This window comes from Polyergus mexicanus, unplaced genomic scaffold (genome assembly GCF_030449975.1).
Source record: "Polyergus mexicanus isolate NDT 795.1 unplaced genomic scaffold, iyPolMexi1.0 SCAF_4, whole genome shotgun sequence".
In the NCBI taxonomy this organism is placed as follows: Eukaryota; Metazoa; Arthropoda; class Insecta; order Hymenoptera; family Formicidae; genus Polyergus; species Polyergus mexicanus.
The window spans coordinates 9,732,994-9,745,792 of NW_027223324.1; the positions used below are offsets into that span (position 1 = coordinate 9,732,994).

Here is a 12,799-nt window from a genome sequence, read left to right on the forward strand (position 1 = left end):
ACGCATGTGATAATCGAAAATCCATAACAATGAGAGCATCGAAAAATAGTACAACGAACTAGGAAATGAATATAATTGATGTCAATATCGTTTCGTCATCGAAAAATTTTAATTGTACGATCGATTAAGACTTTTTTTACTCGAATTAATCGAACCCGCAACGAGAATAGCGATCGTCTCGCTGGCGCCAGCGGACGCGCAGCTCGAGAGAATCCTGTTAAAAAGCGTATCTCGATATAAATTTTGCGGTGTACCGATCGACTGTAAACCTGTCTACCATAAAACTGGCGCGCGAAACTTCGAAACGGGGTCGGAATTTTTAGGCTGCCTTTTTTTTTTTTTGCCGCACTGTTTATTAAACGGCTGTGTGCGCCTTCGTTTAAAACATCTGCTGCCTACGAAGCGGATCTATAATCCTAAACTCCCTTTTCACTTTAGACTGTCTTCGCTAATAATCTGTCGGCCGATTAATGATCGGCTCGTGTAATCCATGTACCAATCATGCGATCTTGGCATTGTTATCTATCCTTTGTATATTATTTTCAGAGTTTATATCTATATAATCATCTTTGCTTCATGTACGAAAATGATAACTGATATAGATTTGAGATGCAATGGCAAAAAAAAAATATTATATTTAAACTATCATTTTTTATTACGAATGATTCTATCTTTTTTTTTACGGTCCGATAATTATTTGACGCGAAATGATATTTGTTAAAATAGAATCGACGTTGAAATTCGAGGATCACCGACCTATTTTATGTAAAGGCCCGCCAAGTTAAACGACCTCGCAGAATATTAGACGCGATGACGGGATATAGTCGTCTTATATAATCTCACAGATACTCTCTGAACGATTTAAGAATCAAGCGAGTGTGATCGATGAGGACCCTTATCGATCTCTAAACATCACCAAAAGACGGAACACCAACGTACCTCTTTACCAATGAAAAAGATCGCAGAAACATACCGATAACGTGACACACTGATTTTTAAATTCATTTTGAATTTCCTTACAAACCCGTCGAGCACGCTCACTATTCTAGAAAAATCTTCCTTTTCAGCACCAGGTATATATCCGTTAGCGAATTTCCTGAGCACGATCTTCACGTCGCATGTTTCCTCGGACGATCTAAGAACGATACTCAGCGATCTTTAACGATAAAACGACCCCGCATCGACAACCGACAAATTTTGGCGCCACGAAAAGTCCCGGAGAGAATCCGAACCGTCGGTCTTATCGTCGATCACTCCACTCGGGAAATATAGGGGTTGGAGAAGAGGGAAAGCACACTTACCACATATCTCTTCCTCGACGGCAGAGCACAAGAGCGGATTGCGTTGCGTATCACGTGAGCCGCCGGGCGTATCCGCTCGTCATATCCGCGCGTTCACGCACTCGCGCGCGGCCTCGCTCGAGATCCGCTCACTACCGCTGTCGTGTGCGAGAGTCGCCCTTTCCTTCCTCCTCCTCCTCCTCCTCCTCCTCCTCGTCGTCGTTGTCCTCTGCCTCTTCCGCCTCCCGGTCGCGCCGGCCTCGGCCCGGCTTCACTCCCGAGGTTTACGCAGGGCGCAACGCACCCTCTTCTTCGGCGAGGAGCACCTTCCCGCCGCCCCGACACACGATGCGCACGTACGCGTATATCATCCCCTCGCGATACCTCCGCCCTCGTGGGACTCTATATCGCGGCCGCCCCCGCTTCTTCTTCCCTGGACACACACACGGCACGAGAGGGCAACCCACAATACTACGGGATCACCACCACCAACCACCAGGCACGACCGGCACACAACTACGACGGAAGACGTGGGGAAAACCGAGCGAGCGCGCGCGGGCGCACACGCTCCGCTACCACCACCACCACCACCACCACCACCACCACTACCACCACCTCCAACTCCTCTTCGCTCTTCTTTTAGCTCCCTCTCCTTCTCTCTCTATCTCGGATTTCTCTTTCCGTTCCTCTTCTTGCTTGTCCTATCTCCGTCTCTTTTATCCCCGTCCTCTTCCTCCTCTATCTCAGTCTCTCGCAGCGCGGCCTCTCTCGCTTCGTGTAAACTTATAAATAGATACCTAGGTGCGTCTATTATATTTATATATACGCACGTACACACACACACACACGCGCGTCGACAGCAATGAGAGCGCGAGCGCGATACTTTCGCGGAGAGACGGGTCCGACGCGTGCGTGCGTGCGTGTTACGCGTTTCCTCTACATATACAGCGTTCACGAGAAACGTAACATCCTTCCCGACATACCCGATTTCCTCCGTTCAAGGGAATTCTCGGCGACGAAACTCCTCGCCCTCGTGCGGTCTCGAGCGACACGAGGATGTCGAGAGGAGAGAAACGTAGAATTGCTAGACGACGTCTATATCATCGAGTCTCGGATCAATCTCGGTTTCCTTTTCTTTCTTTAGCCCTTTGCGCTTCTCTCTTTAGCCCTGTCGCCCTCGTAGCAACACGACAACGCGGGGAAGATTTTGTTCCTCTTTTGGATCTCCTTTCCTCGCGAGTCTAGCTTATGACGCCCTCCCTTCGCGGTTTCACGGCGGACAACTCCGATGTCACTGCACCGCTCTCTGTCTCGCTCGAACAACCGCACGGCCAGTGCTCCCTTTTCCTATATATACGCGCATTCCACCGCGCGTTGGGGTCTCGCCCCGCGTGCACACGTTTCCCTTCGATGGCGCGCGCCGGCGAGAGTGTCCGATCTCTGGTGAACGACTTTCGGGCAGCGATGCGACCAGGTGGAGAATACGCTTTCTTTCTCGTTCTTACTTTCTTTTGCCGCAAACGCACGACGCACAGGCCGGACGGCAACGACGACAGGGTACACGCTCTCCGCACTCGGATAATATGCCGCCGGCTCGACGCCAGCGACGCCTGGCATCGCGACGCCCCACCCCACACCCGTCTCGAGCGAGAACGACGCGAGCGCGTATAAGCGCTACAACGAGGGGCCGACAAGGGTGGCGATGGTGAGAGCATCACCAATCCTCGAACAGAATAGTCGCGGATTTAAAGTGGCCTGAATGAAAACCACTGTATGTGTGTGTGTGTGTGTGTGTGTGTTTACCTCTTTTCAAAATTAAACTTATAAGAAAATAATTATTCTCCGGAAAATAAAAATTTCATATAAATTATTCCCTTACTTTTTTACATTTGTGTGCTTAATCTTTTTTTATGTCATTAGTAGTTATTACTAAATAGAGTCAGACAATAAGTAGTAAGGAGTTTTGCAGGAATATCAGTAGCGTATGACAGTTGTAATCAGACACAGCGTGGTAAATCGACACCGCATCTAAGATTTCTTATTTTCCCATTTAGTTCAGATTTTTGTTATCTTTTCAATATATTTATAAAATTAAAAATATTGGAATTAGTGAAAAAATATAAGTGTCCAAACTGTGAACTAAAAAAAATAAAATAAATATGCACACAACACAATATGAAGTCGAGGAAATAGATTGCATAACTATGACGTTACGTAACTCAATTTAGATTACTTAATTATATGTATAATTAAATTCTTCCTTGAAAATGCTCATTCTTCCATTAATTACTACTTATTAACATTATTATATCGACAAAGTATAGTGTAATTGTTGCATTTACGCGCAATTTATTTGAATGAATTTAATATCTATCATAACAGCGAGAGGGAAAATAAGCAATTTTTATTTTTATATTGAAAAGAAATTTAAGGCATTACACCGAAAAGGTCGCGCACAAGAATTTCGCTTACAATTATCTCGCGAATGTGAGATAAGAGAAAAATCGACGAGATACGTACACGAGTCGATGGATCACGCATATAAGGAAAACACTTGCTCGGCGAAACGACGCGATAGTCAGCGGAAAAATTTATTTTTGACCCATTTCAACCGACCTACTTTAGCGATCACGCGCACCGAGTTTACTTTCCGGAGGTCGTAGAGTACAGATGATTTAGCAGAGAACGAGTTTCGCTCTTTGTCGCGCAACACCTTTTGACGCCTTTTACCCTTTACAAAATGTGATTATCGAAAATCTCTAAAAGAGAGAATTGATATATATAAGTTTAATATAAATTTATATAAATACACATCGGGGAAGATAATGATACATAAATTTTAACAAAGATAAGAGATATAATATATGCCAATTTTCATACATTGCATATATAATTATGTGACACGTAATATATGAGATACTAGAGTTATTTTTTACGTTACAATATATATACATGAATTTTTTTTTTCTCTTTAGGTGCTTATAAGTTGTACAGTGATCATTTGAAGATCGTAGGAAAATTAAAAAATGAGTTATAAGAACTAATTTTTACTATATACTGTAAATGAGAAAAGAAAACAAAGTTAAATTTTTCTCAGAATATAAATTTGTATAAATATCGGCAGGAGACCAAAGATCTAGCCCTGCAGGAAGAATTTTTCCTTGTGCCATCTGTTTCCTGATTATATTCTCCTGATTTCAAGAAATGCAGTTTTAGAAATTCCAAGAATGAAAAAGGATAAAAAAGGATATATCACGATATAATTAGCAAAAGAGGCATGTAGCATAAGATGTGTGGGAATGGATGGTACATTCAAAGGACATACATGTTTTGTATTATTAATACAGTTCATTAAATTTTTTTAAATGACAAAATATATTTTATAGACTATATTATCGATTCTTTTATATATGCATATATACAGCGTTATACATAACTCTTTTCCATTTTGCGTATTATCATCGATGCTTCATCAAATAATAAAATAAAATGATTTGGAAATAAAAATAGTGTTAAGATGTTTTAGACAGTATATTAATCTAGAATCTTTTTAGAAAATACATTAACGCGTATTGGACATCGCAATATACACGCATATAGAATAAAGATATTCTCGTTACGTAATTTGAACACTAAATAGAAATTATTTTCAAATACTAAAAACAATATGACTTTATGTGCATTCATTGATAAAAATTGAGCATTCGCTGTTAACTATAGTTCGCGCGCGCACACACACAGAATTATTTTTATAATATTATACAATAATATATACAGAGGGGCATTTTATTACATATATGTATACATATATCGGATAAGGGACGCAATCAGATGCAATGTGATTTTTTTCAGATCAAATCTGTTTTTTTGCAATGTTACTAATTCCTGCATCACCAAAAATTTCTCTACCGCAATAATCACGCTGTGATAACATAGTATAATGTATCTCATTCAATAATTCTATCATTAAAAGATAAGCATTCTCCATAACTTGAGTGTTTCGTGAAAGAAGCTAAGTGATGTATTTTGAAAACATAGTGAGAATTTTACTATCTTAAACATATTATATATATATATATATATATATAAAGAAAAAAAAATATAAGAATAAATTATTATGTGACATAATATAAGATATGTTCTCATTTGTCAAGATGCTGAAGATACAGATAGATCATTATTTTCTACAATGACTTATATTAAGCGTGGCAATGGAATTTCGTTACAGAAAAAAAATAAGTTTTAAAGATAGCACTTTGCATTTTTTTTTTTCCGCGTCTTAGCTTGTTCGGCTCTGACCCATTTTAAGAGTGCAAATTCCCTCGCTTACGCGAGAGCAAAATTTATTTGCCAAGTAAGGGATCGAAGATCAGATAAAGTGTACCGCTTTATTCTCACACGCCAATGCTTTGTGTCTAATCTTTTTATAATTTAAAGAAGTACATTTATCGAGGAGTTAAGTGAAAAGTTTATTGAAAAACGGAGTGTGCATATGTGTCAGTAGATTAATAATTAATCTGCAAAATGTAATAAAATGAAACAATCAAACAATTCGATGTAGAGTAAAAAAAAAATTATTAACAATTTAAATTTTTTAATCTTGTTTTTAATTATTACATTAACTATTTAGATATCAAACTATATTGAAAAATAAATTCATGCTTGTTAATAATATTCGAGAAAGACTGCGATATATAATGCAATATATAATAGTTCAGATGCGCAGTAGTAAAAGTCATTATTAAAAAGACAGCAGAGCAGTCGCTAAGATATGCAAAGTGTCTTTGTATACTAACTGTCATTTAACGGATACCTAAAAGAATATTTGTGCGAAATAAAAAATTTCCAAATTTAGAATATATAAGTGTGAGTAAATATTCATGTAAATATTCATCGACAAAAGATAAAGAGATATTAATCGGACCATATTACACGAAATATAAATTTATCATAATTAATTCTATAATATAATATAATGTCAATATAATTAAATACAGAAATTCTCTAAAAAATTTTTTTTTCAAACAACATATCGCAATTTTGAAAAGCCCAGGTCATTAGCACATTATTACCATATCTGAACTCGTATATAAAATTGACTAATAAAATTAAATTAAGTGATAATTGCTTGTGAAAGACTACACACATTACGCTTCGGGAAAATTAAAATAAAACAACAAAGAATGTACCACGTAATGTTACATTCTCTTACCGTTATTGTCCTGTTACGTTACCCTGTGTGTATGAAGGGATGCGTATTTTTATAGGATATACGATCGATCACGAAATTACGCCGTAAGAAATATCAGTCTACGGACGTGAGGTCCGTCGGTGTTGTTCATATATTTGTGTGTGTGTCATATCTCTCTTCCCGATATTGTATAAAGTCGTCGAGACATAAGTACATATTGTGTAAAAAAAGCATTGGCTAAAAGATGGTCAGATCGCAAAACAAGAATCATTCGAAATAAGATATCCAAAATCAATATTCGCTAAACATTAATATTCGTTAAAAGAGAACTCAATAAAAATTAAAATTAAAAATTAATATTAATTCTAATTAATTAATGTTACATTTAAAAACAAGTGTTGAGTAAAAAATGAGAGTATATTAGTTGTAATTGCAAATTGTAAATTATCTCAAGCATCATCTGCGACAACAAAAAGGAAAATGTTTCTATAGTTAATTAAAATCATTGTGAAAATAATTACTGTGATATCACTTTGAATGTTTCTCTCTCACAATTTGCAATTTCTCTCACTATATTTCTCTCTAACTCGAATATAAAAATACCGATATTACGCGCCTACGTTACCGAGGTCCCTCTTGACGGCGATGTTTTATCTCGATCAGCTGTCAATTTGATTTATCAACGCAACAATTCGAGAATATGTACAATGTATTCTCTCGAGGATGAATTTATTAATATTTCAACGATAATTAGAAAGCAATGCGTAATTCTCTTAAACAAATTGGACGATCAGCAACGAGAATTCGCAAATCGTTCCGGAAAACCGCCCCGGTATCTGACAGCTGTCGCGGATCCGGTCTATTCTTCATAAATAAATCCGATCAGCTGACGGATAACGTCCCTGAACGAGTCGTATCTTCCGGAGAAACACTTTTGTCAGATTTTGTTCGGAGATTGCGTCGTCTATCCGCGTATACAAATGCGCCGCATATAATGGAAACCATATAGGTCACACCCATGTAGGCAGATACGCGTGCGATGCAACGGGGGGAGGGAGGGTGGGGGGCATTCACATGCAACCGTCACACGCAATAATAGACACGCCGGCGATTTAACATTATCCAACGACAAAGTTTTACGCCGTTATAACTCGCGTCGCGCGCGCGAGCCTCCTTTTTCGCGGTCTCGTAATTTTCATTTCAATCCTGTAAAAGGCAATAAAAAAACACGTATGAAAGAAAATTATTGGAAAAAAAAACTTTTATCTTTTTCCGAGCATAATATAAATGTAAGGAGAGGGAAAATATTAAACGCGTTGTCCAAGAATTCGAACCAATTACTCCTGAAAAGATTGAAACATTCGCGTTTTCTGTTTGTGATAAGAATCTGCATCGCGATATTGTTTCTTAAAAGCAGTGTAATCTTTAAGAAAAAAAAAAAAAAAAAAACTTAGAGTAGAAAAAATCAGACGGGCAATAAGATAAGCTCCAACTCGAGGAACTTAAATAGATACGAGTCGGTGCAGTTTTCCTCTCGATAGAATTTGCCTTCTACGCAGGAACGAAACGGGAAGTTAGATAATTATACAGCGTTATACACATGTCAAAGACGTTTTATGCATCAGCGTTCAGGGTATGACATTTCTCGGAAAGCCGACACGTTACACACGCGATCGCTATTTACATGGGCGATGTATGTATCGCGTTCCCGTTTGATTGGCCGCGAAGAGAAGTCGTAAGTTGCGGCATTAAAATTCCGGCCGCTTTACGCGACGCAGAATGCACGCGCGGAATGCATACATGGGATATATTTTCTATCTGATGAGCAGTCAATTCCAGCGAACGCGTTCTATCGGCTCTTCGCCATAATGCTCGCACCGTACAATAATGGAGCGAAAGTTGGTCCAACTATATGATGTATCGGCTTTCCGGAAAACTCTATGTGTGAGCGTGTATTTTAGTTGATGACGGTACATTGTTAGTATTCCCCTGGGTAAACATTATTTATTACTTTTCTAGTCTCGTGTCCACTAATAAAACGTGACGATAAACAGGCGAGGCAAACATCGTGTAAGTGGCGTCAAACTTATCGATGACTCGATTGATCGAGTCTAATTTTGCGCAGAGCTATCGCTGGAAGAGCACCTGTAAAAAAATTAATCGAGTGTTAATTAAAATTTATTGTTAAATGAAAATATAAAGCGCAGAAAACAAAACGAGAAACAATATAATATATAACAATCTCAAAATAAATGTTCTTTTATAAGTCTTAAATTTATTTTTACGGTATAAATGATGAAAGCATATAAAAATAATTTTGTTTTAACACAAGAAATATGAAATCTTCAGAATTTTTATTTAAATATATCTTCGATAAATCTAGAATTCGCTGAAAAATACTTCATCATTAAATTCCAGGGATTATAAAAAGATTATTATAAAAAAAAAAAAAAAAAAAAATCCTTATTGTCAAAGCGCTTAATATAAAAAACGGAATCTGTGCGAGTATGAATCTTGCAGTGTGCAGTGAAGATGCAAGTTTTACTTATTTTCATAGCAAAAGTTAATGGTAAAACGACAAACCGTCGTCGAAATTAATTGCACAAATGTGTTTATCTCAAAGAACTATTTTTATTTCTCACAGAAACTGCTTTTTTGCACGCACGAAAGAATGAATCTCCTCTACACAATTAACGTTTATACCCGTCGAATCTTATTCTATTCTTAAAACTATTCTGTCGAAGAAAAGATAAAGCTCAAGTTTTACCACGGACTGTTTTATTTATATAATCTACTGCGTTCGACTATATATTTATATATATGCCGTCGACTTGAACCGATCGCGGATGAGCAGAGTGGAATTACTCAAGAAATGCGACTCGCAAAAATCGAGGGAACATATGAAAGGCTGATAGTTGCCAATAGCTCTATCAATTCGCAAAGTTGCAATTTTTCTTAGATATTAAAAATTGGCCTCGTTGAAATTTTTTTCATTTTTTTTTTTCTATTTTTATTATTTCTCAATTTTTCGCGCTGAAATTTAAAAATCTTTTTATACTTAAGGGAAAAAAAAAAGATATATAAAGTATCTTCTACTACCGTATACTCGACACTTAATTAAAAATCTTAATTTTTCTTCTTTCTTTTTATTGCCCCGATGCGATGTTATGAATTGAATATTCAACCGAGCAAAAGTAAATTTCTGAAAATTAATTTCAATCTTTTAAACGATTTTATCGCAATTCCGTTCTTCGATCTAGTTACAGTGAAATTTAATCGGCCAGAAAGCCAATACATAAAGCCAAGGCTTTCTATTTTGCATCATTATCCGAATATAATTTTAAGCCAAAGGAGCTGTGTCGGTATGGATTACGTTTATGCGATTCATTTATTATGATTCCTTAATTCGTAGAAAATAATAATGACAATGTACATTTTTATGTATTTTCCGCTCAACAAAGAAAGTAATTTATAATTACAATATACGTCGCGCGCGAGTCTCTCTTCTACAGACAAAACTCTTCTTTCTTCTTCTTTTTCTCCTTCTTCTATACTTTTGGCGGTTCCAGCGAGAGGACAGACATGCAAAAAAAAGAGTGTCCTCGTCGCGCGACGTCGAATTTGACGAAATTTATCTATAACAATGATCATTTACAGCATCTCGCGCGGGGATGGGTGGGTGCGATTACAACGATTCTCTCTTTACACACTTTCACAAACGATTAATCGAAATGTGTAACATTGTCCTCCTAATGGCAGTGAGACAAAAATTCTGCCGATAACAAAGAGGGAAAAAAATATCTTACGACAGATTAAAGAAAAAACGAGCGTCTCTCCTCGTGCGTGCTTCGAATATAATTGTCTTCTTATTATATCCGACATCATTCTCCCTTTCTTATCTCTCGTCGTTTCTTTCTCTTCCCTATCTAAAAAGCGCTTCGCGAATCGACTTCTTAAACAATCACTTGGCATACACATCGCAAAGTAAAAGAGGAAAAAAATATCAAATGGTCTTTCTTTCTTCACACCTTATAGGGAACATTTCGAAATGGGCCGCTACGATCACGCAACGTTGACAAAGGATCATTAACGTTAATGCGATTATACGGTAAAGTTGCACCGGCGAACAGCAGTGCTCGTCGTGTCATGTCAGGTCGTATATATATTATATTGAGCTTATTATATATAAATAATAAATACATATATTTATATAAATGATACTCGTATCTTTAACCCTTTTATTCTCAAGTAAATGTAAGATATTAAAAACGGCATGCATTAATCCAAAATCGCTAATTTTAATGTAATACAAAAATTTATTTATATATAATACAAATATAATTCAATTTTTTAGAAGTTTTAATCCAGAATTAAAGGATTAAGATACATACAATATGTTTCTTTCTAATCATGTCGGATAAGCCGATTTGATTACTATAATTACAATCGATCACTTGCTAGTTACTAGTTAACCGATTGACCAATATTTCATTAATAATTAATATTGTTATCCATCGTTATTGATTAATATATGTTACTAAATTTAATATGCTATTCACATATTAATATTAAATTTAGAGAAAGATGAGCAATTGTTAATAGATAATTATTAATCGAAGCTATTGGTACAATCGATTTTAATGTTTTTAAAATGTCAATTTTAATATAAAAAACTCACAATTTAGCGAATTTATATATATATATATCATTTTTATTTGTTTTTTTGAGATATATCTGTGATATATGAAAAAGAGAGAAATAAAATTTTTATATTTCTTTTCTAATATATTTAGATTGCATGAATAATTATATATAGAGTGTTCCCATTTTAAATGTTACAGCGAAATATCTGAAATAAAATTAAATGATAATGAGAAGAGTTTCGAAGAAAAATTATAGCGTTTGAATAATTCTATCTTAATAATTTTTCATATGCAGAATAACTGGAAAAAAAAAAATAAATATTATCCCACTTAAAAAAAAAAAAAGTTTTCATATCTCCATGGCGGTTCTAGCTGAGAATAAAATTGTGCCGCGTCCCTAAAATATTCTTGAAACGACTCTTGTCCAAAATTTTTTCTCGATGTTATTTAGTTAAAATATTTTGCTGAGACAAATTTAAAATAGGACTCTGCGTATACGATAATCACAAATGTACAATTCTCTTTTCTTGCATTCCAGATTCAATTCAGCATGCATGAATCCTCATTCGGAATTAGTTTAACAAACAAATATTTAAAAAATATTAATTTATATTAATTATTTCAAAGTTCTCGCGCGATTTCATTATCTTTGTATGACTAATGTATTATCGTTAATAATATATAAATCTTTTTCTCCAAGTTTGCGCGTTTTCTTCTTTCTAGTATTGCACTTTGAATACTTCCACAAAACAAGAAAAAAGAAAAAAAGTCAATAAACTATAACATAGACAATGTTACGAACTGTACATCCTACTGTATTTCAATTCAGCGTAGTACGTATTTTATCGCTACGTACCATGGGATACAAAATGTTCCTCGCGAGATTCTGCGCATAGCCAAATATATATATAATATATAACGAGTAATCGTTTTTTCTATTATATTTATTATTTGCAATATTAAAAAAACAATTAGCTAGCGGTGGACATGAGTAACGGCCCATTCGTCAAAGTCAGAATTTTAACTAACTCTTGCCGTGTACAATAAACAAACATCGCGGAATAACTTTTGCTCGGGATACGGAGCTTCTTCCAAATTTGTGCGATATCACATCTCGGATTTTGAATATTTCGGCATTCTTCTACCACAGAGGCGTGTTCTCTGACAACATGAAAAATTGGATATATATCACGATCGAAAATAAAGTAATACCGTTGTATGATGGTTTTATTAAACATGTGCCGAAGATTAATGTTTTGATTACTATTTATTAAAATATATTACTATTGATTTTTTACTGATATTTTAAAAATAGCGATATTACTTCCTTTTCGTCGGCCAAAACTAATCAAATTCCGCATGTTTTTTCTTCGATATCGATTTAAAAATATCCGATATTGATTTTTTATTTAATATACAGAGAATAAAAATTGCATTTTTCAATTTAATAACCAGAAAAATTTCGAGTACCGCTTCTGAGTTTTGCTTCTGTGCCCCTCTTCGCTTATCATTCTTCGTTCGCGAACAAAAGCGATGTGGAACAGATGGCGATGTCTTATGCACAAAGGCGAACGTTTTCGTCCCCGAAGGGGCCTCGTCTACAGTATATATATATATATATATATATATATATGGACATTCGGATTCTAACGGCGTGTAATATAACGAAAACGCGTTGCCGAATA

General features: G+C 35.9%; 2 protein-coding genes across 10 annotated transcripts in view; one reads left to right on the forward strand and one right to left on the reverse strand.

Annotated features, from left to right (window-relative positions):
• Positions 1–1,830, reverse strand: part of Ca-alpha1d (Ca[2+]-channel protein alpha[[1]] subunit D) — a 63,003-nt gene extending 61,173 nt beyond the window's left edge. For 5 of the 9 annotated variants that reach the window (XM_070294768.1, XM_070294767.1, XM_070294766.1 and 2 more), the window contains exon 1: positions 1,302–1,830. The gene's annotated coding sequence lies outside the window, so the exon portion shown is untranslated. The remainder of the gene's footprint in view (positions 1–1,301) is intronic. The other 4 variants (XM_070294772.1, XM_070294771.1, XM_070294773.1 and 1 more) reach the window with 1 other exon arrangement.
• The window catches only part of LOC138932694 (mitochondrial ornithine transporter 1), a 37,020-nt gene that overhangs the window by 13,498 nt on the left and 10,723 nt on the right, over positions 1–12,799 (forward strand). The gene's annotated exons all lie outside the window — the stretch shown is intronic.